The sequence below is a fragment of the Rhinoderma darwinii genome (assembly GCF_050947455.1).
Source record: "Rhinoderma darwinii isolate aRhiDar2 chromosome 5 unlocalized genomic scaffold, aRhiDar2.hap1 SUPER_5_unloc_36, whole genome shotgun sequence".
Taxonomy (NCBI): domain Eukaryota; kingdom Metazoa; phylum Chordata; class Amphibia; order Anura; family Rhinodermatidae; genus Rhinoderma; species Rhinoderma darwinii.
This window is the reverse complement of record NW_027461794.1, coordinates 106,058-130,666: the sequence shown is the minus strand read 5'-3', so window position 1 is coordinate 130,666 and position 24,609 is coordinate 106,058. Positions and strand designations below refer to the sequence as shown.

At 44.6% G+C, this 24,609-nt stretch overlaps 5 non-coding genes and 5 pseudogenes across 5 annotated transcripts; all 10 read right to left on the bottom strand.

Moving 5' to 3' along the window:
- Positions 1 to 95: 95 nt before the first annotated feature.
- LOC142691319 (U2 spliceosomal RNA) lies at positions 96 to 286 on the bottom strand. Its single transcript, XR_012859883.1, has one exon. It is a non-coding gene; the product is annotated as a U2 spliceosomal RNA (small nuclear RNA).
- Positions 287 to 1,568: 1,282 nt separating this feature from the next.
- Positions 1,569 to 1,792, bottom strand: LOC142691265 (U2 spliceosomal RNA; annotated as a pseudogene).
- Positions 1,793 to 3,143: 1,351 nt separating this feature from the next.
- Positions 3,144 to 3,254, bottom strand: LOC142691290 (U2 spliceosomal RNA; annotated as a pseudogene).
- A 1,282-nt stretch (positions 3,255 to 4,536) lies between these two features.
- On the bottom strand, positions 4,537 to 4,728 carry LOC142691219 (U2 spliceosomal RNA). Its single transcript, XR_012859848.1, has one exon. It is a non-coding gene; the product is annotated as a U2 spliceosomal RNA (small nuclear RNA).
- Positions 4,729 to 11,563: 6,835 nt separating this feature from the next.
- Positions 11,564 to 11,734, bottom strand: LOC142691266 (U2 spliceosomal RNA; annotated as a pseudogene).
- A 6,355-nt stretch (positions 11,735 to 18,089) lies between these two features.
- Positions 18,090 to 18,280, bottom strand: LOC142691318 (U2 spliceosomal RNA). The gene has a single exon (XR_012859882.1). It is a non-coding gene; the product is annotated as a U2 spliceosomal RNA (small nuclear RNA).
- Positions 18,281 to 19,562: 1,282 nt separating this feature from the next.
- Positions 19,563 to 19,753, bottom strand: LOC142691316 (U2 spliceosomal RNA). The gene has a single exon (XR_012859881.1). It is a non-coding gene; the product is annotated as a U2 spliceosomal RNA (small nuclear RNA).
- A 1,282-nt stretch (positions 19,754 to 21,035) lies between these two features.
- On the bottom strand, positions 21,036 to 21,226 carry LOC142691315 (U2 spliceosomal RNA). The gene has a single exon (XR_012859880.1). It is a non-coding gene; the product is annotated as a U2 spliceosomal RNA (small nuclear RNA).
- A 1,282-nt stretch (positions 21,227 to 22,508) lies between these two features.
- LOC142691243 (U2 spliceosomal RNA) lies at positions 22,509 to 22,714 on the bottom strand (annotated as a pseudogene).
- A 1,351-nt stretch (positions 22,715 to 24,065) lies between these two features.
- LOC142691289 (U2 spliceosomal RNA) lies at positions 24,066 to 24,176 on the bottom strand (annotated as a pseudogene).
- Positions 24,177 to 24,609: the final 433 nt, after the last annotated feature.

Here is a 24,609-nt window from a genome sequence, read left to right as displayed (position 1 = left end):
TAATGGGATTAAAAGGGGAGATCCCTTCAGAAAGACAGAAACAATGGCAAAGAGAAAAAACACTTTTGGAATCTGATTTTAGTCAACACATAAGGGAAGGGTGCACCGGTCCTGGAAATACTGCAATACCAGGTCAATGCGTGGAGTGGACAGAGCAAGCTCTATTTCCATCTCCCTGTTCTAAAAATCCATTTAATATATGGTCCCCAGATAGGGGACGTATCAGATATTAAACTGATAAGAACAGATACTACACTTGATCTTAGCCAAAAGGCCGAGAAGCGATAACCCGAGCGGCCCTTGCCTTGCCCGAGCCTGTCCCATACTGCTGTTCACCCCTTGCAGCGATTCAGCCTACTCCTAGGCAATTCCATGGGGCCCTGCAGGCTCACACACATTTACAGCTACTAAGCGGGAGGTGAATAAAGGCCGGAGAGGAAGCCAGACAGGATTTGCTTCTTTTGCTTGCACCACAATGCAGTGCTGAAAGAGGAGGAATCTACATAAAAACGCCTTCCTGGCAACGCCCAAATGCCCTCCTGCCATGCAGATAAACACTGGCAGCGGCAGCAAGTGCATGCCCACAGCCACCCCTTGTTCCTTCACACCTTGTATCAGCTTTAATCCAGTCCTGTGCTGCCTGCTGAGCAGCACTGAACAACACTGCCTGGGCCCAGGCTTTTATCTCTGAGGCAGGCCCCATTATGATGTCAGAAAGCTGGCTCTGGAATCCTGAGGGCTCCACTATGACACGTGCAAAGTTCCGTCTGAACTTTATATAAGACTGTGAGGCTCAGTCAGTCACTCAGTGTTGCCTGAGAGGGCAACACTGCAACAGCCGGCCGCCAGGCTGTCTTTTTTTTGCACATTTATTTGCCTCCAGGAGGCCACAAGAGGGAGACAAGGGACTGCAAAATGGAAAATAGGCATCCACCAACTTTACAGACAACTTCTCTTTGCTCCTACAACCTCCATCCTTGCACAGTTTGTTATTCTTCCAGGTAACATAGTAACAAATCCAAATTGCTGCTCTCTTTGTAGGCAAGCAAGGGTTTGTTGCAACTGCAATTCTTACTTCTTCTTGAAATGTAGGGACGACAGTACATTCCATCACATCCACCTAGTGTACACAGGTAGGTCCATTGTGGCGGGTAGGCGGCTGGCTGCTTTAATGGCTGTTTGCTGTTCCCCTACTCCACTCCACTCCACTATTTGACTGTGGTGCTGCATCAATCAGTGGCTGGCTCAGGTGCAGCTCTTTAACTTACCTAGGAGGGAGGGAGGGAGGGCGGAGAGAAGACAAGGAAGGTGAATGAGCTGTTCCAATGTGAAATGCCGGAAACACAGAAACACAGAAGACACACACACACACACACACAACAAGAGGTGGCAATGTATTCATTAATTGCATTTAATAAATGAGCTCATTATCACACATGACTGTACAAATGCATTGTCCAACAGGTGTTGAAATAATGGGATTAAAAGGGGAGATCCCTTCAGAAAGACAGAAACAATGGCAAAGAGAAAAAACACTTTTGGAATCTGATTTTAGTCAACACATAAGGGAAGGGTGCACCGGTCCTGGAAATACTGCAATACCAGGTCAATGCGTGGAGTGGACAGAGCAAGCTCTATTTCCATCTCCCTGTTCTAAAAATCCATTTAATATATGGTCCCCAGATAGGGGACGTATCAGATATTAAACTGATAAGAACAGATTTTTTTTTTTTTTTTTTTTTTTTTTTTTTTTTTTTTTTTTTTATCATTCAGATCACGTCTTAAAAATCATAAAATTCAAAATAAAAAAGACTTAGATCATCACAATGAAAACTGAAAACGTATAATTAACTTTTGTTTTCCTCTTTCCTTTTTTCCTTTTAAGAAATCAAAAAAACATTCCTTTTTTAACAGCAATAGTTCCTAACATATCCACTAAATGTTCCTGCAAATCATTACCATCCCATTCACAGTTTACAATGCACGCTAACCACGTTGGCACACCATACCGTTCAAGAAACCCTGGTAAATTTTCTCTTACACAGAGCCGCACCCTTCTCCGCATTTTTTCAAAATTAATTTTACTACGTAACTGCTCTACTTCTTCCAGTAACCTGTCTCTTTCTGCTCTTTCCTCTTCTGAAATGACACTTTTTTTCTTTCTCTCTGCTTTTTTCCTTTTTTTCTCATCACTTTGCCCACTTCCTTCCAATTTCTGAAGCTTTCCTTCTTCCAAACTAACTTCCGCTTCCTTTCTTTTGACTATCTTCTTATTTTCGTCTTGTACCTCACGTTTGCTTTTCTTTGGGCATGATTTGAATATGTGCCCCTCCTCTCCACACATATTACATACTTTCCCTTTCTGACATTCATTATACTTATGTCCCTCTTGCAGACATTTTGTACACATTACTTTCTCACACGTTTCTCTCTCATGACCATAATCTTTACAATTCAAACAAAACATATCCATTCCCAAAAAAAATAAATTTCCACATGCACTTCCAATCTTAAACCGCGCTGGAGGAAACAATAGGTTTCCAGATTCACCAATTCTTGCAAATTTACAAAGAAATTTCCATTTCCCAGTCCAAAATCCAAAGGGGTTAAACACTTTCCCCTTTCCCACCACCTCCTCACAAAACTTAGTGAGAAATGACTTAATGTCCTCTTCTTCCACGTAAGGCGAAAACATCTTTACGACCACCAACTTCTTGTTTGGCACAAAATGTGGTGTTACCTTCACACCCACAAGTCTTGGGTCCCTTTTACCTTCCTTCAAGCGTTCCAAAAAATCAGAATAAATTTCTTCTGTAGCGAAGGTAACGTCAAAGCACCCTCTCCTCGGATAGTCCATCACCGCCAAAATGCACGATCTCTCCAGCTGAAAGAAATCCAACAAAAGGACCTTCGTGATGAACTCCAAATCCTTCCTTTGCCTCTCAGATTCCTCCACGAAAAACCGGACCGCATTCCTGGTTCGCATATGTTCGGGAATTTCCTCCATCCTGCTCCAAAAGAATTCCAGCAATCTCCAAAGAAATACCTTCAGTACCGGAGTACCAGGCAGGTGATCGCTCCCCGTTGCCCTGGACTAATCCTCCTCCCCAATAGCAGCAGAGGGGTGAAGTCTCTCCTAAGAGAAACGATCCCCCCAGGCCAAGGAAAAGGGTACCAGGGCACCTCCTGACCAAGAAACAAGGCAATACCCTAAAGTACTACACTTGATCTTAGCCAAAAGGCCGAGAAGCGATAACCCGAGCGGCCCTTGCCTTGCCCGAGCCTGTCCCATACTGCTGTTCACCCCTTGCAGCGATTCAGCCTACTCCTAGGCAATTCCATGGGGCCCTGCAGGCTCACACACATTTACAGCTACTAAGCGGGAGGTGAATAAAGGCCGGAGAGGAAGCCAGACAGGATTTGCTTCTTTTGCTTGCACCACAATGCAGTGCTGAAAGAGGAGGAATCTACATAAAAACGCCTTCCTGGCAACGCCCAAATGCCCTCCTGCCATGCAGATAAACACTGGCAGCGGCAGCAAGTGCATGCCCACAGCCACCCCTTGTTCCTTCACACCTTGTATCAGCTTTAATCCAGTCCTGTGCTGCCTGCTGAGCAGCACTGAACAACACTGCCTGGGCCCAGGCTTTTATCTCTGAGGCAGGCCCCATTATGATGTCAGAAAGCTGGCTCTGGAATCCTGAGGGCTCCACTATGACACGTGCAAAGTTCCGTCTGAACTTTATATAAGACTGTGAGGCTCAGTCAGTCACTCAGTGTTGCCTGAGAGGGCAACACTGCAACAGCCGGCCGCCAGGCTGTCTTTTTTTTGCACATTTATTTGCCTCCAGGAGGCCACAAGAGGGAGACAAGGGACTGCAAAATGGAAAATAGGCATCCACCAACTTTACAGACAACTTCTCTTTGCTCCTACAACCTCCATCCTTGCACAGTTTGTTATTCTTCCAGGTAACATAGTAACAAATCCAAATTGCTGCTCTCTTTGTAGGCAAGCAAGGGTTTGTTGCAACTGCAATTCTTACTTCTTCTTGAAATGTAGGGACGACAGTACATTCCATCACATCCACCTAGTGTACACAGGTAGGTCCATTGTGGCGGGTAGGCGGCTGGCTGCTTTAATGGCTGTTTGCTGTTCCCCTACTCCACTCCACTCCACTATTTGACTGTGGTGCTGCATCAATCAGTGGCTGGCTCAGGTGCAGCTCTTTAACTTACCTAGGAGGGAGGGAGGGAGGGCGGAGAGAAGACAAGGAAGGTGAATGAGCTGTTCCAATGTGAAATGCCGGAAACACAGAAACACAGAAGACACACACACACACACACACAACTAGAGGTGGCAATGTATTCATTAATTGCATTTAATAAATGAGCTCATTATCACACATGACTGTACAAATGCATTGTCCAACAGGTGTTGAAATAATGGGATTAAAAGGGGAGATCCCTTCAGAAAGACAGAAACAATGGCAAAGAGAAAAAACACTTTTGGAATCTGATTTTAGTCAACACATAAGGGAAGGGTGCACCGGTCCTGGAAATACTGCAATACCAGGTCAATGCGTGGAGTGGACAGAGCAAGCTCTATTTCCATCTCCCTGTTCTAAAAATCCATTTAATATATGGTCCCCAGATAGGGGACGTATCAGATATTAAACTGATAAGAACAGATAAGGTTTCAACAAAGTTTTTTATTGGCAAAAATAATATATTTTACAGACTTTTTTTTAAAATTGAAACCACAAGATAAAATCAACAGCATAATACATGAATATTCATACATTTAAATGAATACAAAAGTAATAATAATAAGACCATTAATACAGATGTTATAATAAAAGTACAGAACAATAGCAGGATAAAATTTATACAGGGCATAAAAGACATAAGAGAATAAAACCATTTTTATTTACAATGTTATGGTATTCCACATTTGCAAACACCACATGGATGTTGCTTCTTTTACCCCTAGCTGCTTTTTGTCCCTAAGATAATAAATATACATTTCACTTAGGGCATATTTCACACAATTTTTAACGTCAATAAAATCATGTTTAAAAAGCAGAATGTTCCTAACCTTCCAAATGGCATTCTTAAAACAGTTTAAAATGATCCAACAGACCATTTGCTGTTTAAAACTTGGGCAGTTAAAAAGACCATAAAACACGTATTCAAATTTAAGATCTTTAAGACCGCAGGCCCATTTCAGCAATGGGCCTACCTTCCTCCAAACCTCCTGTGCATATGGGCAGTTCCAAAACAGGTGCATTATCGTCTCGTCGTCACCACACCTGTCTCTCGGGCACTTGGCTCTCGCCACCAGTCCTCGCCTATGCTGGAATTCACGAGTAGGGAGGCACTGGTGAACGATTGCCCAGGCAAGGTCCTTGTGCACATTTGCCATAAATTTCCCGAAAACGTTCCGCCACACCACCTTGGACCTTGCCTGTGAGAAATTTGAAACTGCCAGTGTATCCTCCTGCCGCCTACAGGAGAGTGACACTTTTTTCTGGTCCCCCAATATGTCAGGCTCCAATTCTTGGAGACCTAGGAGCCTGACAGTTTTTTCGAGCACCGCATATTGTTTTGGGGGACACAGAAGCACAGGAGAATTCAAAGGGACACGAAACCATCGTTTAAAAATCATGCCCGTAGCGTACTTTAAAAAGTAGCTAAAAATACCATCAGAATTATACATTTTAAAACAGAAGCAAAAGTATTTAATGTAAAAGAAGTTAAAAAGGTTAGGAACATCTCTCCCGCCATTGTCCTTACATCTGTACATAAAATCACGTTTTAGTTTTTCCATTTTGGAACCCCATAAAAACATAAAACAGATCCTGGTCACTTTTTTAATATATAAAATTGTTGGAGGGAAAACCATAGCTACATAAAGCATTATGGGTAATAAAACAGATTTAATTATTAAAACTTTTCCCTCCATGGTGAGATTTCTCAAATTCCACATTAAAACCTTTTTTTCCATTTTGGCAATTACTGAATCCCAATTGGGTCTCCCATCGTTTTCTTGATTAAAAACAATTCCTAAAATTTTTATCTGATCCTGCTGCATGTTAACTCCTGGTGTCACAGAGGAATCCCATACACCAGTATAAAAACAGTCACACTTATCAACGTTTAATTTAAAACCAGAGGCTTCACAAAAAAAGCCGGTGTTCCTCAATGCCCGTCTCATAGAAGCGGCGTCTGGGCATAGGACGGTGGCGTCATCCATATAGCCTAGGATTTTTACCTGGTTCCCCCTTCCTCCAGGTATGGGCACACCTCTGATGACTTTATCATCTCTTATTAGGGTGAACAGAGGTTCTATGGCACAAATAAAAAGGAGCGGAGACAACGGGCACCCCTGTTTCACCCCTGATAAAAGAGGAACACCTTTAGTTAAAAATCCGTTGATAGAAATTTGGCTAAAACAGGATCGATATAAAAGCTTAATACGTGTTAAAATAATTTCAGGAACAGCCATCTTTTTAAGAACCATAAAAAGATATTCATGGGAGACCCGGTCAAAAGCCTTCTCGAAATCTAAGGATAAAATAGCAAGGCTTTGACCCCTTTCTTTAAAATACCAAATGATGTCACGTAAAATATTCAGGGACTCAGTAATTGACCTCCCAGGTACCCCACATACCTGGTTTGGATGGATTAATTTATGAATAAAAGGTTTAAAACGGATTGTTATTAGTTTAGCTAAAATTTTACAATCAACGTTTAAAAGAGTAATAGGGCGCCAGTTTTTTAACTGGTCCCTCTCACCTTTTTTAAAAATTAAGGACACAATCCCCCTCCTCCAGGAAGGGGGCAGCTCTTCAGTAATAAAAACTTCCTTATACAATAAAAACATGTCATTCTTTAAAATTTCCCAAAAAGCATGATAAAATTCGATGGGCAGACCATCTTCCCCAGGAGCTTTCCCATTAGAAAAACTTTTAAAAGCAAATAAAAGTTCCTCCAAGGTAATATTACGGGATAAAACTTCCTGGTCTAAAATATCTAGCTTGGCATCAAGGGAATTAAGAACATGTTCTAAAAAGGAAGGATCAATATTTTTCTTGTTAAAAAGAGATTGGTAGAAATTAAAAGCAGAATTTAAAATGCCGACCATAGTGGTTTCTCCTTCAAGGTTTAAAATGACATCTCGTTTATCCATTACCTTTTTGAAGAAGAACCGGGAACACTTCTCGCCATCCTCGAGGTGCTTTACATGTGAATTAAAAATTATTTGTTTCCCTTTCTCTTCTATGGCATATTTTATTTCAGCTTTAAGATTTAAGATATCATCATCAACATCCATACCAATCTCCTTCAATTTAAAAAGTACATGTAAACGTTTATTAAGAACATAAAACCATTGTTTTTTCTCTTTTGCTTTCTTCTTACCTGCTCGAATAAAAAAAGCTCTGATTTTGGGTTTAATGCCCTCCCACCAGTGTAGCATAGGCTGACTGGGCGCTCTATGGGACTGCCAACACTGGTAGGTCCGCACAAACTCCTCTTTAATGATGGGGTCCTCCAGGAGTGTGGTGTTTAGTCTCCAGGGACCCCTACAAGCTTTTTGCTCTCCCTCTAGCTCCAGGTGCACTGAAAGGAGCTTGTGATCAGATAAAATATTTGTTAAAAGCAAACATTTTTTGGGAATAAAACTATTAGAAGTGAAAATAAAATCAATTCTGGAGCTCACTCTTCCATTGGACCAGGTGGGGCCTGGGTCCGCAGGCAAGAGTTCCCTCCAGCAATCTTTCAATTTAAAATCACCAATAAAATTCTTGAGCAGGTAAGAAGTACGGTCAATTTTTCGATTAAAATCCCCACCCTGCCGGTGTTCTCCATCTCGCACACAGTTAAAATCACCACCCACCAGCAGGGGGGTAGACCCAACACAAAACAATGGTAAAATCTCTAATAGTTCTGCCCTCTCCTGTTTGGTAGGAGGGGCATAAACGTTTAAAACACGAATTAAAATTCCATTAAAAAGCAAATGTATTAAAATAGCTCTGCCGGGCATGATTTCAGTCACTGTTTGGATGGAGATAAAACGACCTCGGCAGAGCAATCCAACCCCCGCAGAGCGACAGTCATTTCCACCAGACCAGACTGAGGGGCCTAGTTTCCAGTCCATCTTTAAATCTTGATATTCCAAGTCATTAGGGATTCCACATTCTTGAAGCAGGCAAAGGTCAAAGTCCACAGTCTCTAAAAATGAAAATAAAGCAGTCCTGCGGACAGGGCTCTTTAGGGACCTCACATTTAGTGAGGCGACTTTGATAGGAACCAACATAGTCTTAGTTGAGGTCAGGGTCCGAACCAGAAGAGTCGTACTCGGAGATCAGCTGCGAGTCTGGACCCCCTTTTTGAGGGGTCAATAAATCTTGGATGTTGGTAGGGTCAGAGCCAGATACGTGGGCGGCTCCAACCCCCACACTGCTCTCATCCGAACTCCGATAGGCAGCTTTCCTCCGAACTCCGGACTCCTCTTCCTCTCGCTGTCTCTTTGCAGAATGGCTCCTATCCATCTCCTCGAAGTCGCTCTCACCCATCTCTGGCCCCTGGCTGAAGATATCGCTGATGTCCTTCCTGGGCAGCTGCACAGGGGCCTGTGAGGTCCCATCACTCTTGGCAACCTTTGCCTGCTTACGGGGAGCCTTCATCGCAAGCCCCTCCACAACCGCAGTGGAGGAACTTTGCTCCGACCCCCCCGTTGACCGGAAATGGTCAAAACGAGGCTCCAATCCAGCATATTTTAGGGTTTTCTTAATGGAGCCCTCGTCTGACACAGAGTGTCTCCGCTCCATGCCCACACTCTTGGGACAGGCGTCAGGTCCTACTGCAGAACCTACGGAGCCACGACGCCTGTCGCTAACCACTGCCTCAACAGGGTCCACTGCAGGCGGAGCAGAGGACCTGTTTGCAGAGGTGCCGGTCAACTTATGTCCAGCAGAGTCAGAATTCCTCCTGCTCTGCCTGGACCCGGTGGAATCCCTATGGCCGTCCCTCGAGGCTGACATCGGTGGGCCCCCCGATGGAGCTGTGAAGGACTTTGGCCTGGACCCCTCAGTCGTCAATGCTCGTTTTGGGGCATTACCAGCGGCGTCTGCACATGTTGCAAACTGCCGCTCTGGCCCTGGTCTGGGTGGCCCAGATTTCGCTCTGCGGGGGCAATCTTTAAAAGCATGCCCAGTCATGCCGCACAGATTGCACAACACCTCGGAACTGCATTTTGCCGCTACGTGTCCAACCTGGCCACACCTGTTACACTGCACCACATGGGGCCGGTCACAATGTTCTCTGGTGTGGCCATATCTCAAGCAGTTCCGGCAGGCTATTGGCATCTGGGGGTAAAATAGGAATCCTCGATTCTTCCCAATGGCAAAGTTCTGGGGTGGGTGATGTAAGCCTCCAATGCCATTGGGATCCTGGCGGAACTTCACCCAATATTTTCTTTTGCCATTCCAGAAGCTCTGGGTGTTCAAGATTTTATGTGAGAAGCGGACCTCCCTGCAGTAACGACTGAGGAAGGTTTCAATGTCACACTCTGAGACAAATGGACTGAACATGCACATCACGAGCGGGACTTCTTCCTCCCCGTAGAGGAATAAAAAGTTCAGTCCATTTAGCCGCTCCTCACTCTGGTCCGCATCAGACAATCTTTTGTGCATGTTGTCGCAACATGCCGCGGCCGTAAAGGATACGGTGTACCGACCGCGGCTTTCCTGGTCGTTGAGACACAGGATGTCCGCCCGCTTGAGCCCCAGGAAGTCCAGCAGAATCACCTCCACAATGAAGCGAAGGTTCTTCCGCTGGCGATGGCCTTCTTCCACCTCGATGCGGACGGACTGGCGCAACCGGGTGTCCCCGGATGCAAATCCAAATGTATATGGCATTTTCAGTGCCTGGGGGCTAAGCCTGTCCCTTATAGCAGCAAGGGCTCAGATTCCACAATTAAGTGGAACCCTCCCCCAAGGCCAAGGATTAGGGTACCCCAGACACCTACGAAGCCCGATAAACGCCCTCGGAACGCTCTTAGAAAAACGCCTCAAGGCCGGTTGACCTCTTGGGTAAGGCGCGATCGCAACTCGTTGTCCGGGGGCTAAGCCCACTCCCCAAATAGCAGCAAGGGGGTGAAGTCTCTCTGTGAAAAGAGACGATCCCCCAAGGCCAAGGAGCAGGGTACCCCGGACACCTCCCAACAAAACCAGATGCAGAAATACTACACCTGATCTTGCCAAAAGGCCGAGAAGCGATAACCCGAGCGGCCCTTGCCTTGCCCGAGCCTGTCCCATACTGCTGTTCACCCCTTGCAGCGATTCAGCCTACTCCTAGGCAATTCCATGGGGCCCTGCAGGCTCACACACATTTACAGCTACTAAGCGGGAGGTGAATAAAGGCCGGAGAGGAAGCCAGACAGGATTTGCTTCTTTTGCTTGCACCACAATGCAGTGCTGAAAGAGGAGGAATCTACATAAAAACGCCTTCCTGGCAACGCCCAAATGCCCTCCTGCCATGCAGATAAACACTGGCAGCGGCAGCAAGTGCATGCCCACAGCCACCCCTTGTTCCTTCACACCTTGTATCAGCTTTAATCCAGTCCTGTGCTGCCTGCTGAGCAGCACTGAACAACACTGCCTGGGCCCAGGCTTTTATCTCTGAGGCAGGCCCCATTATGATGTCAGAAAGCTGGCTCTGGAATCCTGAGGGCTCCACTATGACACGTGCAAAGTTCCGTCTGAACTTTATATAAGACTGTGAGGCTCAGTCAGTCACTCAGTGTTGCCTGAGAGGGCAACACTGCAACAGCCGGCCGCCAGGCTGTCTTTTTTTTGCACATTTATTTGCCTCCAGGAGGCCACAAGAGGGAGACAAGGGACTGCAAAATGGAAAATAGGCATCCACCAACTTTACAGACAACTTCTCTTTGCTCCTACAACCTCCATCCTTGCACAGTTTGTTATTCTTCCAGGTAACATAGTAACAAATCCAAATTGCTGCTCTCTTTGTAGGCAAGCAAGGGTTTGTTGCAACTGCAATTCTTACTTCTTCTTGAAATGTAGGGACGACAGTACATTCCATCACATCCACCTAGTGTACACAGGTAGGTCCATTGTGGCGGGTAGGCGGCTGGCTGCTTTAATGGCTGTTTGCTGTTCCCCTACTCCACTCCACTCCACTATTTGACTGTGGTGCTGCATCAATCAGTGGCTGGCTCAGGTGCAGCTCTTTAACTTACCTAGGAGGGAGGGAGGGAGGGCGGAGAGAAGACAAGGAAGGTGAATGAGCTGTTCCAATGTGAAATGCCGGAAACACAGAAACACAGAAGACACACACACACACACACACAACAAGAGGTGGCAATGTATTCATTAATTGCATTTAATAAATGAGCTCATTATCACACATGACTGTACAAATGCATTGTCCAACAGGTGTTGAAATAATGGGATTAAAAGGGGAGATCCCTTCAGAAAGACAGAAACAATGGCAAAGAGAAAAAACACTTTTGGAATCTGATTTTAGTCAACACATAAGGGAAGGGTGCACCGGTCCTGGAAATACTGCAATACCAGGTCAATGCGTGGAGTGGACAGAGCAAGCTCTATTTCCATCTCCCTGTTCTAAAAATCCATTTAATATATGGTCCCCAGATAGGGGACGTATCAGATATTAAACTGATAAGAACAGATTTTTTTTTTTTTTTTTTTTTTTTTTTTTTTTTTTTTATTTTTTTTTTATTAAACCATTCAGGTTTTTTGAATAAAACCGAGAACTGTAGTTGTTCAAACCACCTCTCTATTTTTCAAAAAATCTCATCATTCTGGTTCATTATTTTATTTTTCCATCAAATACAAGATAAATCAAACAAAATTCCTCAAACTAAATACCTCCATTTTAACATTCGCCATATCCCTTCCGCATCCATACCTCTTTCTAGATCCCATTTATAATAAAAATACAATTTAGCCAATACCATACTAACCACATCCTCCATCTCAAATACTTCTCTTTTATACACATTCAAATTCCTCGTATTCCACAATACCTCTTTCACACAAGTCAAAAAAATCCACAACACTCTATCCTTTTCACTACCCAAACTACACAAACCAAACAAGACAATTTCATACGTCAAACTCTTCAAACCAGTCAATTCTTCGCACAACCCACTCAACTTTTTCCAAACATCCTTTGCATGCTTACACGACCAAAACACATGACTCACATCCTCATCATCCCCACAACCTTCTCTCGGACACCTTTCAGATGCAACCAAACCTCTTCTTTTCTGAACACTCCTTACAGGCAACACTCCATGTACCGACATCCATAATAAATCTTTCTGCTTATTTGACACATCATACGTAACAATCTTCTTCCACACAGACTTAGACTCCATCGAATTCAAACCATTTACAGAACACATCACATTATTCATACACATACTTCTCACAACATTCTTTTCTCTCAAAAATCTCTCCATTCTTACATCCTCTAGCTGGAACTTTTTGATAAATTTTTCTACATACAAATACCACCCCGTGCACTGGAAAGCAATTGGTTTACATAAATTTCGTTTTTCCCAACTTAGACGCTGAATCACCGTTCCAGCTAGATATTTAGACATTCTGGAAGCCTTGGATTCCTTAAATAAAAGCTCTACAAAAAAACGTACACAATTAATTCCAATGAAAATCTCCAAATTTGGGAAATCAAGGCCTCCATTACGTCTGCTTTTCATTAGAATTTCTCTCCTTGCCTTCTCAATCCCGCTCCCCCATAGAAAAAGGAACAAAACTCTATTCACTTTTTTTAACATAGCAACAGCAGGAGGAAAAACCAGAGCAACATATAAAATCATAGGTAGAATAATACTTTTGACAATTAAAACCTTCCCCGAAAAAGAAAGATCCCTCATTCTCCACATTTCCAACTTTCGCACAATCCTACCACCTAACTCATCCCAACTTTCTTTCCCTTTCAGCTCATCATCAAACACAATACCCAAAATTCTCACACCATTCACCTGTTCCATATCAGAATCACACACTCGCTCATTACTGAAAAAAATTTTAAATTTGCTCTTACCCCAATTTATTTTAAAAGCAGACGCAATACAAAACATATTTACAATCAACTTCACTCTGGACATATCATACACTGAATCACACAATACACAAATATCATCCATATATCCCAAAGCTTTCACACGCTTTCCATCACACCCGGGCACCACCAAACCTTTCACAACCTTATCATTTCTAATCATTTGCAACAATGGTTCAATCGCACAAATAAAAAGGATGGGAGACAACGGACAACCCTGTCGCACACCAGACATAATACTAAATGATTCTGAAAAAAACCCATTCACCTGCACACAACTCTTTGCATTCGCGTATAATTTCTTCAACAAACTCACAAACTGAACCGGAAAACCCATTCTCTCTAACACTTTGAACAAAAACACATGCGCCACACGATCAAACGCTTTCTCAAAATCTAACGCACACACAATCACCTTCTTATTCCGACCCTTACAATCCTCAAGCATGTCCCGCACCAACGCCACGTTCTCATGCAATTTCCTTTTCGGTACCGCACATACCTGATCCTCATCAATTACACACCCAATCACATCTCTCATACGATTCGCAATCAGCTTGGCAAAAATTTTATAATCCGTATTCAGCAAAGTAATTGGTCGCCAATTTTCTAACCGTCTCTTATCTCCTTTTTTATGCAACAGAACTACCATACCCTTCTTCATCACATCACACATATTCGTCCCAGAAAACAACACTCTCATAACATCAATAACATCCTTCCCAATTATATCCCAATATTTCCCATAGAAATCAGCTGGTATTCCATCGGTCCCTGGAGACTTATTTTTGGCCATACTTCCCACCACATCCTTTACTTCACCATCCATAATCTCACCAAGCAAAAGCTCACATTCACTTTCAGGAACAAAATTACACACAATATCCAAAAACTCATCATCGTCACCCAGATCACACTTCTTCACATCATACAGTTGTTTATAAAAATCAGACACCACATCAATCACATCCTTACCAAACACCTCTTTATCATCCTTATCCAATAACACATTCATACCACTTTTCCCACCACACATTTTTTTAAAGAAAAATCTAGTGCACTTCTCGTGATTATCTCTAACCTCCACCTTAGACCTAAATATTATTTCTTTCCCTTTCTCTCGGAACCACTCCTTAATATCTTTTTTTGTTTTTTCCAAATCGTGTCTTACATCCATACCCAAATTTTTACATTGTTGAAGGAACGTCATCCGCATATTAAAGCGTGAATATTGCAATCTTTTCCTTCTCGCTCTTCTATACCCTATCTGTCTAAAAAACCCACCAATCTTTTTTTTCACCCATACCCACCATTCACACACATTAGAGAAAGAACTTTTCTTCCTAACCCAAAACCCATATTTTTTCCCAAACCTAGTTTTTACCCTTTCATCACTCAGAAAACTAACATTCATCTTCCATACCCCTCTACCATAAAAGAAATTATTTATAACAAAAACCCCCAACAAACACTCGTGATCTGAAAACCACACTCTCTCCTGCGCATAATCTACACATTTCATTGCTGAAATAGAAAAAAAGAAAAAGTCCAGACGAGAATCCGTTCTTCCGTCATCGGCATGGTACGTAAATGGACCTGGTTTCCTGGTGACAGCGTCCTGCAAAGCAAAGTCCTGCAAAATTTTATTCCACAAACTTCCGGTAGCGTCCACATTAGACTCTGTGGATCCAGCTCGGGCCTGCTTCTCCAGGATACAGTTAATATCACCGACAATAATAACAGGAACTTTACCATGTAGAAAAAATTTTAAACTATCAAAAAGTGCCAACCTATCAGATTTCACAGCATGGCCATAGATATTGATAAGCCTAAACTGCCATCCCTTATAGGATAGTAACACACAGACACATCTTCCTTCCTGTATAATTTGAGTCTGTTTGATGACAAACTCATTATTTTTAAAGAGAATACCAATTCCATCATTCCTATTTGTGGAAGAAAAAGACCAAATTGCTTCCCCAAACTTCCATTCTTCTTTCCTTGGCATTTTTGATAAACCACATTCTTGTACGCAAACAATGTCACTGCCCTTAGAGGCCAAAAAGTCCAGGACTGCAGCACGCTTGTGAGCAGAGGAGAACACCCGTACATTTTGTGAGACAATCTTTAATCTCAAAGACATGCGGGCATAGTATGGTTAGTGGAAAAGCAAGCCATGAAATAGCCAGAACATATCACGTCCCAGGGAAATACATTGCTCTTTCCAGATTTGCCACATTGACTTCACTGAGGAAACCTTCCCCAGGAGAGCTGGGTACTTCTGAGGCCACCTCAGATGACTTAGGGCTACAACTAGAGTCACTGTCCAGCAATGAGAAAGGATTTGCATGAGCAGAATCTTCCAACAAACCAATCTTCAGTCTCTTCACCGCCTTTCCAGATTTCCCCCTTTTTGAGACAACTTTGTGGAAAATTTCCGCACTAGTGGCACTAGGCATCCTGGCCTCCTTCTCGTCCTCCTCCGATATTGACCACTCCACTTTAGCTGAGTCTTCCGTTTTTGACTCTGGGCTAGAGAAAGACAAAATTTGCATACTTGCACCATTATCAGGGTATGCACACCCACTAGGTGGCGCTGTGTCTTCACCTTCCATAGGTATAACCACAGGTGTCTCATCAACAGTTGGCTCTGCAGGAGGGACCACACCCAACTCCATGCTGTCAGTATGTGAGGTTAGAACCTCTCCTAATCCAGCTTTCCCAGGGTCCTGAGAAGCAGCCACAGAAACACTGCCAGCAGGCTCTGAAATTACATCAGAAGAGGCAGCAAGGGAACTTGTTGTTCTCACCTGTCTGCCCCATGTCCTTCTCTCTTGCCCTAAGAAGGGAAACACCTTTGGGCATTTTCTACAGGTATGACCAGGCAAACCACAAATATCACACCTGGATGGGGAAATGCATGCACTAACCTCATGTCCTGTTTCCTTGCAATTTCTGCAAACCTTGCCTTTACATGCATCTTTAGTATGCCCGTAGGAAAAACATGATCTGCAAAATGATGGCATATCTTGGTAGTAAAGATATCCCTTGTTCCCACCAATGGAAAAATTAGCAGGAGGATTCATCACTCCTCCAATACAGCTGGAGTCAGGTTTCAGCCTGACCCAGTACTTGATATCACCATTGAAAACTCCCCATAGGTTCTTCTGCTCCACACCTCCTCTAACATGGGTACAGTAGTGAGCTAAAAAGGCCCTGACCAGCCTTCTATCCAGAAATGGGTTATACATGTGGATGGTAATACATTTCTCCACTGCTGAGAAAAGAGGTAGCACTTCAATAGATTTTAAAGCCTCATGCATATGTTTCTCCTTGAGCAACTGAAAAACATTTAGACAGTAGGCGGCCTCAAAAAAGGATACGTCATACGTAGCAATATTGCTGAAAGCTTGGATACAGAATACCTCTACCAATGTGACTCCAGCCAGGTCCAGAAGGATGTTCTCAATGATGTGCCCAGTATCCACTTCTTCTCTCCTCTGCTCATTCACCACAAAACGAATTGTATTCCGCACAGCTGCCATCTTGATGAGGAATGCCCAACGGCACGATGATCGCTCCCAAAAACGTCGGAGAGGACTCCACGAAAGACCGAACCCCCGGCCCAGACCAGGCAATAAACCTGATCTGAGCCAAAAGGCCGAGAAGCGATAACCCGAGCGGCCCTTGCCTTGCCCGAGCCTGTCCCATACTGCTGTTCACCCCTTGCAGCGATTCAGCCTACTCCTAGGCAATTCCATGGGGCCCTGCAGGCTCACACACATTTACAGCTACTAAGCGGGAGGTGAATAAAGGCCGGAGAGGAAGCCAGACAGGATTTGCTTCTTTTGCTTGCACCACAATGCAGTGCTGAAAGAGGAGGAATCTACATAAAAACGCCTTCCTGGCAACGCCCAAATGCCCTCCTGCCATGCAGATAAACACTGGCAGCGGCAGCAAGTGCATGCCCACAGCCACCCCTTGTTCCTTCACACCTTGTATCAGCTTTAATCCAGTCCTGTGCTGCCTGCTGAGCAGCACTGAACAACACTGCCTGGGCCCAGGCTTTTATCTCTGAGGCAGGCCCCATTATGATGTCAGAAAGCTGGCTCTGGAATCCTGAGGGCTCCACTATGACACGTGCAAAGTTCCGTCTGAACTTTATATAAGACTGTGAGGCTCAGTCAGTCACTCAGTGTTGCCTGAGAGGGCAACACTGCAACAGCCGGCCGCCAGGCTGTCTTTTTTTTGCACATTTATTTGCCTCCAGGAGGCCACAAGAGGGAGACAAGGGACTGCAAAATGGAAAATAGGCATCCACCAACTTTACAGACAACTTCTCTTTGCTCCTACAACCTCCATCCTTGCACAGTTTGTTATTCTTCCAGGTAACATAGTAACAAATCCAAATTGCTGCTCTCTTTGTAGGCAAGCAAGGGTTTGTTGCAACTGCAATTCTTACTTCTTCTTGAAATGTAGGGACGACAGTACATTCCATCACATCCACCTAGTGTACACAGGTAGGTCCATTGTGGCGGGTAGGCGGCTGGCTGCTTTAATGGCTGTTTGCTGTTCCCCTACTCCACTCCACTCCACTATTTGACTGTGGTGCTGCATCAATCAGTGGCTGGCTCAGGTGCAGCTCTTTAACTTACCTAGGAGGGAGGGAGGGAGGGCGGAGAGAAGACAAGGAAGGTGAATGAGCTGTTCCAATGTGAAATGCCGGAAACACAGAAACACAGAAGACACACACACACACACACACAACAAGAGGTGGCAATGTATTCATTAATTGCATTTAATAAATGAGCTCATTATCACACATGACTGTACAAATGCATTGTCCAACAGGTGTTGAAATAATGGGATTAAAAGGGGAGATCCCTTCAGAAAGACAGAAACAATGGCAAAGAGAAAAAACACTTTTGGAATCTGATTTTAGTCAACACATAAGGGAAGGGTGCACCGGTCCTGGAAATACTGCAATACCAGGTCAATGCGTGGAGTGGACAGAGCAAGCTCTATTTCCATCTCCCTGTTCTAAAAATCCATTTAATATATGGTCCCCAGATAGGGGACGTATCAGATATTAAACTGATAAGAACAGATACTACACTTGATCTTAGCCAAAAGGCCGAGAAGCGATAACCCGAGCGGCCCTTGCCTTGCCCGAGCCTGTCCCATACTGCTGTTCACCCCTTGCAGCGATTCAGCCTACTCCTAGGCAATTCCATGGGGCCCTGCAGGCTCACACACATTTACAGCTACTAAGCGGGAGGTGAATAAAGGCCGGAGAGGAAGCCAGACAGGATTTGCTTCTTTTGCTTGCACCACAATGCAGTGCTGAAAGAGGAGGAATCTACATAAAAACGCCTTCCTGGCAACGCCCAAATGCCCTCCTGCCATGCAGATAAACACTGGCAGCGGCAGCAAGTGCATGCCCACAGCCACCCCTTGTTCCTTCACACCTTGTATCAGCTTTAATCCAGTCCTGTGCTGCCTGCTGAGCAGCACTGAACAACACTGCCTGGGCCCAGGCTTTTATCTCTGAGGCAGGCCCCATTATGATGTCAGAAAGCTGGCTCTGGAATCCTGAGGGCTCCACTATGACACGTGCAAAGTTCCGTCTGAACTTTATATAAGACTGTGAGGCTCAGTCAGTCACTCAGTGTTGCCTGAGAGGGCAACACTGCAACAGCCGGCCGCCAGGCTGTCTTTTTTTTGCACATTTATTTGCCTCCAGGAGGCCACAAGAGGGAGACAAGGGACTGCAAAATGGAAAATAGGCATCCACCAACTTTACAGACAACTTCTCTTTGCTCCTACAACCTCCATCCTTGCACAGTTTGTTATTCTTCCAGGTAACATAGTAACAAATCCAAATTGCTGCTCTCTTTGTAGGCAAGCAAGGGTTTGTTGCAACTGCAATTCTTACTTCTTCTTGAAATGTAGGGACGACAGTACATTCCATCACATCCACCTAGTGTACACAGGTAGGTCCATTGTGGCGGGTAGGCGGCTGGCTGCTTTAATGGCTGTTTGCTGTTCCCCTACTCCACTCCACTCCACTATTTGACTGTGGTGCTGCATCAATCAGTGGCTGGCTCAGGTGCAGCTCTTTAACTTACCTAGGAGGGAGGGAGGGAGGGCGGAGAGAAGACAAGGAAGGTGAATGAGCTGTTCCAATGTGAAATGCCGGAAACACAGAAACACAGAAGACACACACACACACACACACAACAAGAGGTGGCAATGTATTCATTAATTGCATTTAATAAATGAGCTCATTATCACACATGACTGTACAAATGCATTGTCCAACAGGTGTTGAAATAATGGGATTAAAAGGGGAGATCCCTTCAGAAAGACAGAAACAATGGCAAAGAGAAAAAACACTTTTGGAATCTGATTTTAGTCAACACATAAGGGAAGGGTGCACCGGTCCTGGAAATACTGCAATACCAGGTCAATGCGTGGAGTGGACAGAGCAAGCTCTATTTCCATCTCCCTGTTCTAAAAATCCATTTAATATATGGTCCCCAGATAGGGGACGTATCAGATATTAAACTGATAAGAACAGATACTACACTTGATCTTAGCCAAAAGGCCGAGAAGCGATAACCCGAGCGGCCCTTGCCTTGCCCGAGCCTGTCCCATACTGCTGTTCACCCCTTGCAGCGATTCAGCCTACTCCTAGGCAATTCCATGGGGCCCTGCAGGCTCACACACATTTACAGCTACTAAGCGGGAGGTGAATAAAGGCCGGAGAGGAAGCCAGACAGGATTTGCTTCTTTTGCTTGCACCACAATGCAGTGCTGAAAGAGGAGGAATCTACATAAAAACGCCTTCCTGGCAACGCCCAAATGCCCTCCTGCCATGCAGATAAACACTGGCAGCGGCAGCAAGTGCATGCCCACAGCCACCCCTTGTTCCTTCACACCTTGTATCAGCTTTAATCCAGTCCTGTGCTGCCTGCTGAGCAGCACTGAACAACACTGCCTGGGCCCAGGCTTTTATCTCTGAGGCAGGCCCCATTATGATGTCAGAAAGCTGGCTCTGGAATCCTGAGGGCTCCACTATGACACGTGCAAAGTTCCGTCTGAACTTTATATAAGACTGTGAGGCTCAGTCAGTCACTCAGTGTTGCCTGAGAGGGCAACACTGCAACAGCCGGCCGCCAGGCTGTCTTTTTTTTGCACATTTATTTGCCTCCAGGAGGCCACAAGAGGGAGACAAGGGACTGCAAAATGGAAAATAGGCATCCACCAACTTTACAGACAACTTCTCTTTGCTCCTACAACCTCCATCCTTGCACAGTTTGTTATTCTTCCAGGTAACATAGTAACAAATCCAAATTGCTGCTCTCTTTGTAGGCAAGCAAGGGTTTGTTGCAACTGCAATTCTTACTTCTTCTTGAAATGTAGGGACGACAGTACATTCCATCACATCCACCTAGTGTACACAGGTAGGTCCATTGTGGCGGGTAGGCGGCTGGCTGCTTTAATGGCTGTTTGCTGTTCCCCTACTCCACTCCACTCCACTATTTGACTGTGGTGCTGCATCAATCAGTGGCTGGCTCAGGTGCAGCTCTTTAACTTACCTAGGAGGGAGGGAGGGAGGGCGGAGAGAAGACAAGGAAGGTGAATGAGCTGTTCCAATGTGAAATGCCGGAAACACAGAAACACAGAAGACACACACACACACACACACAACAAGAGGTGGCAATGTATTCATTAATTGCATTTAATAAATGAGCTCATTATCACACATGACTGTACAAATGCATTGTCCAACAGGTGTTGAAATAATGGGATTAAAAGGGGAGATCCCTTCAGAAAGACAGAAACAATGGCAAAGAGAAAAAACACTTTTGGAATCTGATTTTAGTCAACACATAAGGGAAGGGTGCACCGGTCCTGGAAATACTGCAATACCAGGTCAATGCGTGGAGTGGACAGAGCAAGCTCTATTTCCATCTCCCTGTTCTAAAAATCCATTTAATATATGGTCCCCAGATAGGGGACGTATCAGATATTAAACTGATAAGAACAGATACTACACTTGATCTTAGCCAAAAGGCCGAGAAGCGATAACCCGAGCGGCCCTTGCCTTGCCCGAGCCTGTCCCATACTGCTGTTCACCCCTTGCAGCGATTCAGCCTACTCCTAGGCAATTCCATGGGGCCCTGCAGGCTCACACACATTTACAGCTACTAAGCGGGAGGTGAATAAAGGCCGGAGAGGAAGCCAGACAGGATTTGCTTCTTTTGCTTGCACCACAATGCAGTGCTGAAAGAGGAGGAATCTACATAAAAACGCCTTCCTGGCAACGCCCAAATGCCCTCCTGCCATGCAGATAAACACTGGCAGCGGCAGCAAGTGCATGCCCACAGCCACCCCTTGTTCCTTCACACCTTGTATCAGCTTTAATCCAGTCCTGTGCTGCCTGCTGAGCAGCACTGAACAACACTGCCTGGGCCCAGGCTTTTATCTCTGAGGCAGGCCCCATTATGATGTCAGAAAGCTGGCTCTGGAATCCTGAGGGCTCCACTATGACACGTGCAAAGTTCCGTCTGAACTTTATATAAGACTGTGAGGCTCAGTCAGTCACTCAGTGTTGCCTGAGAGGGCAACACTGCAACAGCCGGCCGCCAGGCTGTCTTTTTTTTGCACATTTATTTGCCTCCAGGAGGCCACAAGAGGGAGACAAGGGACTGCAAAATGGAAAATAGGCATCCACCAACTTTACAGACAACTTCTCTTTGCTCCTACAACCTCCATCCTTGCACAGTTTGTTATTCTTCCAGGTAACATAGTAACAAATCCAAATTGCTGCTCTCTTTGTAGGCAAGCAAGGGTTTGTTGCAACTGCAATTCTTACTTCTTCTTGAAATGTAGGGACGACAGTACATTCCATCACATCCACCTAGTGTACACAGGTAGGTCCATTGTGGCGGGTAGGCGGCTGGCTGCTTTAATGGCTGTTTGCTGTTCCCCTACTCCACTCCACTCCACTATTTGACTGTGGTGCTGCATCAATCAGTGGCTGGCTCAGGTGCAGCTCTTTAACTTACCTAGGAGGGAGGGAGGGAGGGCGGAGAGAAGACAAGGAAGGTGAATGAGCTGTTCCAATGTGAAATGCCGGAAACACAGAAACACAGAAGACACACACACACACACACACAACAAGAGGTGGCAATGTATTCATTAATTGCATTTAATAAATGAGCTCATTATCACACATGACTGTACAAATGCATTGTCCAACAGGTGTTGAAATAATGGGATTAAAAGGGGAGATCCCTTCAGAAAGACAGAAACAATGGCAAAGAGAAAAAACACTTTTGGAATCTGATTTTAGTCAACACATAAGGGAAGGGTGCACCGGTCCTGGAAATACTGCAATACCAGGTCAATGCGTGGAGTGGACAGAGCAAGCTCTATTTCCATCTCCCTGTTCTAAAAATCCATTTAATATATGGTCCCCAGATAGGGGACGTATCAGATATTAAACTGATAAGAACAGATTTTTTTTTTTTTTTTTTTTTTTTTATCATTCAGATCACGTCTTAAAAATCATAAAATTCAAAATAAAAAAGACTTAGATCATCACAATGAAAACTGAAAACGTATAATTAACTTTTGTTTTCCTCTTTCCTTTTTTCCTTTTAAGAAATCAAAAAAACATTCCTTTTTTAACAGCAATAGTTCCTAACATATCCACTAAATGTTCCTGCAAATCATTACCATCCCATTCACAGTTTACAATGCACGCTAACCACGTTGGCACACCATACCGTTCAAGAAACCCTGGTAAATTTTCTCTTACACAGAGCCGCACCCTTCTCCGCATTTTTTCAAAATTAATTTTACTACGTAACTGCTCTACTTCTTCCAGTAACCTGTCTCTTTCTGCTCTTTCCTCTTCTGAAATGACACTTTTTTTCTTTCTCTCTGCTTTTTTCCTTTTTTTCTCATCACTTTGCCCACTTCCTTCCAATTTCTGAAGCTTTCCTTCTTCCAAACTAACTTCCGCTTCCTTTCTTTTGACTATCTTCTTATTTTCGTCTTGTACCTCACGTTTGCTTTTCTTTGGGCATGATTTGAATATGTGCCCCTCCTCTCCACACATATTACATACTTTCCCTTTCTGACATTCATTATACTTATGTCCCTCTTGCAGACATTTTGTACACATTACTTTCTCACACGTTTCTCTCTCATGACCATAATCTTTACAATTCAAACAAAACATATCCATTCCCAAAAAAAATAAATTTCCACATGCACTTCCAATCTTAAACCGCGCTGGAGGAAACAATAGGTTTCCAGATTCACCAATTCTTGCAAATTTACAAAGAAATTTCCATTTCCCAGTCCAAAATCCAAAGGGGTTAAACACTTTCCCCTTTCCCACCACCTCCTCACAAAACTTAGTGAGAAATGACTTAATGTCCTCTTCTTCCACGTAAGGCGAAAACATCTTTACGACCACCAACTTCTTGTTTGGCACAAAATGTGGTGTTACCTTCACACCCACAAGTCTTGGGTCCCTTTTACCTTCCTTCAAGCGTTCCAAAAAATCAGAATAAATTTCTTCTGTAGCGAAGGTAACGTCAAAGCACCCTCTCCTCGGATAGTCCATCACCGCCAAAATGCACGATCTCTCCAGCTGAAAGAAATCCAACAAAAGGACCTTCGTGATGAACTCCAAATCCTTCCTTTGCCTCTCAGATTCCTCCACGAAAAACCGGACCGCATTCCTGGTTCGCATATGTTCGGGAATTTCCTCCATCCTGCTCCAAAAGAATTCCAGCAATCTCCAAAGAAATACCTTCAGTACCGGAGTACCAGGCAGGTGATCGCTCCCCGTTGCCCTGGACTAATCCTCCTCCCCAATAGCAGCAGAGGGGTGAAGTCTCTCCTAAGAGAAACGATCCCCCCAGGCCAAGGAAAAGGGTACCAGGGCACCTCCTGACCAAGAAACAAGGCAATACCCTAAAGTACTACACTTGATCTTAGCCAAAAGGCCGAGAAGCGATAACCCGAGCGGCCCTTGCCTTGCCCGAGCCTGTCCCATACTGCTGTTCACCCCTTGCAGCGATTCAGCCTACTCCTAGGCAATTCCATGGGGCCCTGCAGGCTCACACACATTTACAGCTACTAAGCGGGAGGTGAATAAAGGCCGGAGAGGAAGCCAGACAGGATTTGCTTCTTTTGCTTGCACCACAATGCAGTGCTGAAAGAGGAGGAATCTACATAAAAACGCCTTCCTGGCAACGCCCAAATGCCCTCCTGCCATGCAGATAAACACTGGCAGCGGCAGCAAGTGCATGCCCACAGCCACCCCTTGTTCCTTCACACCTTGTATCAGCTTTAATCCAGTCCTGTGCTGCCTGCTGAGCAGCACTGAACAACACTGCCTGGGCCCAGGCTTTTATCTCTGAGGCAGGCCCCATTATGATGTCAGAAAGC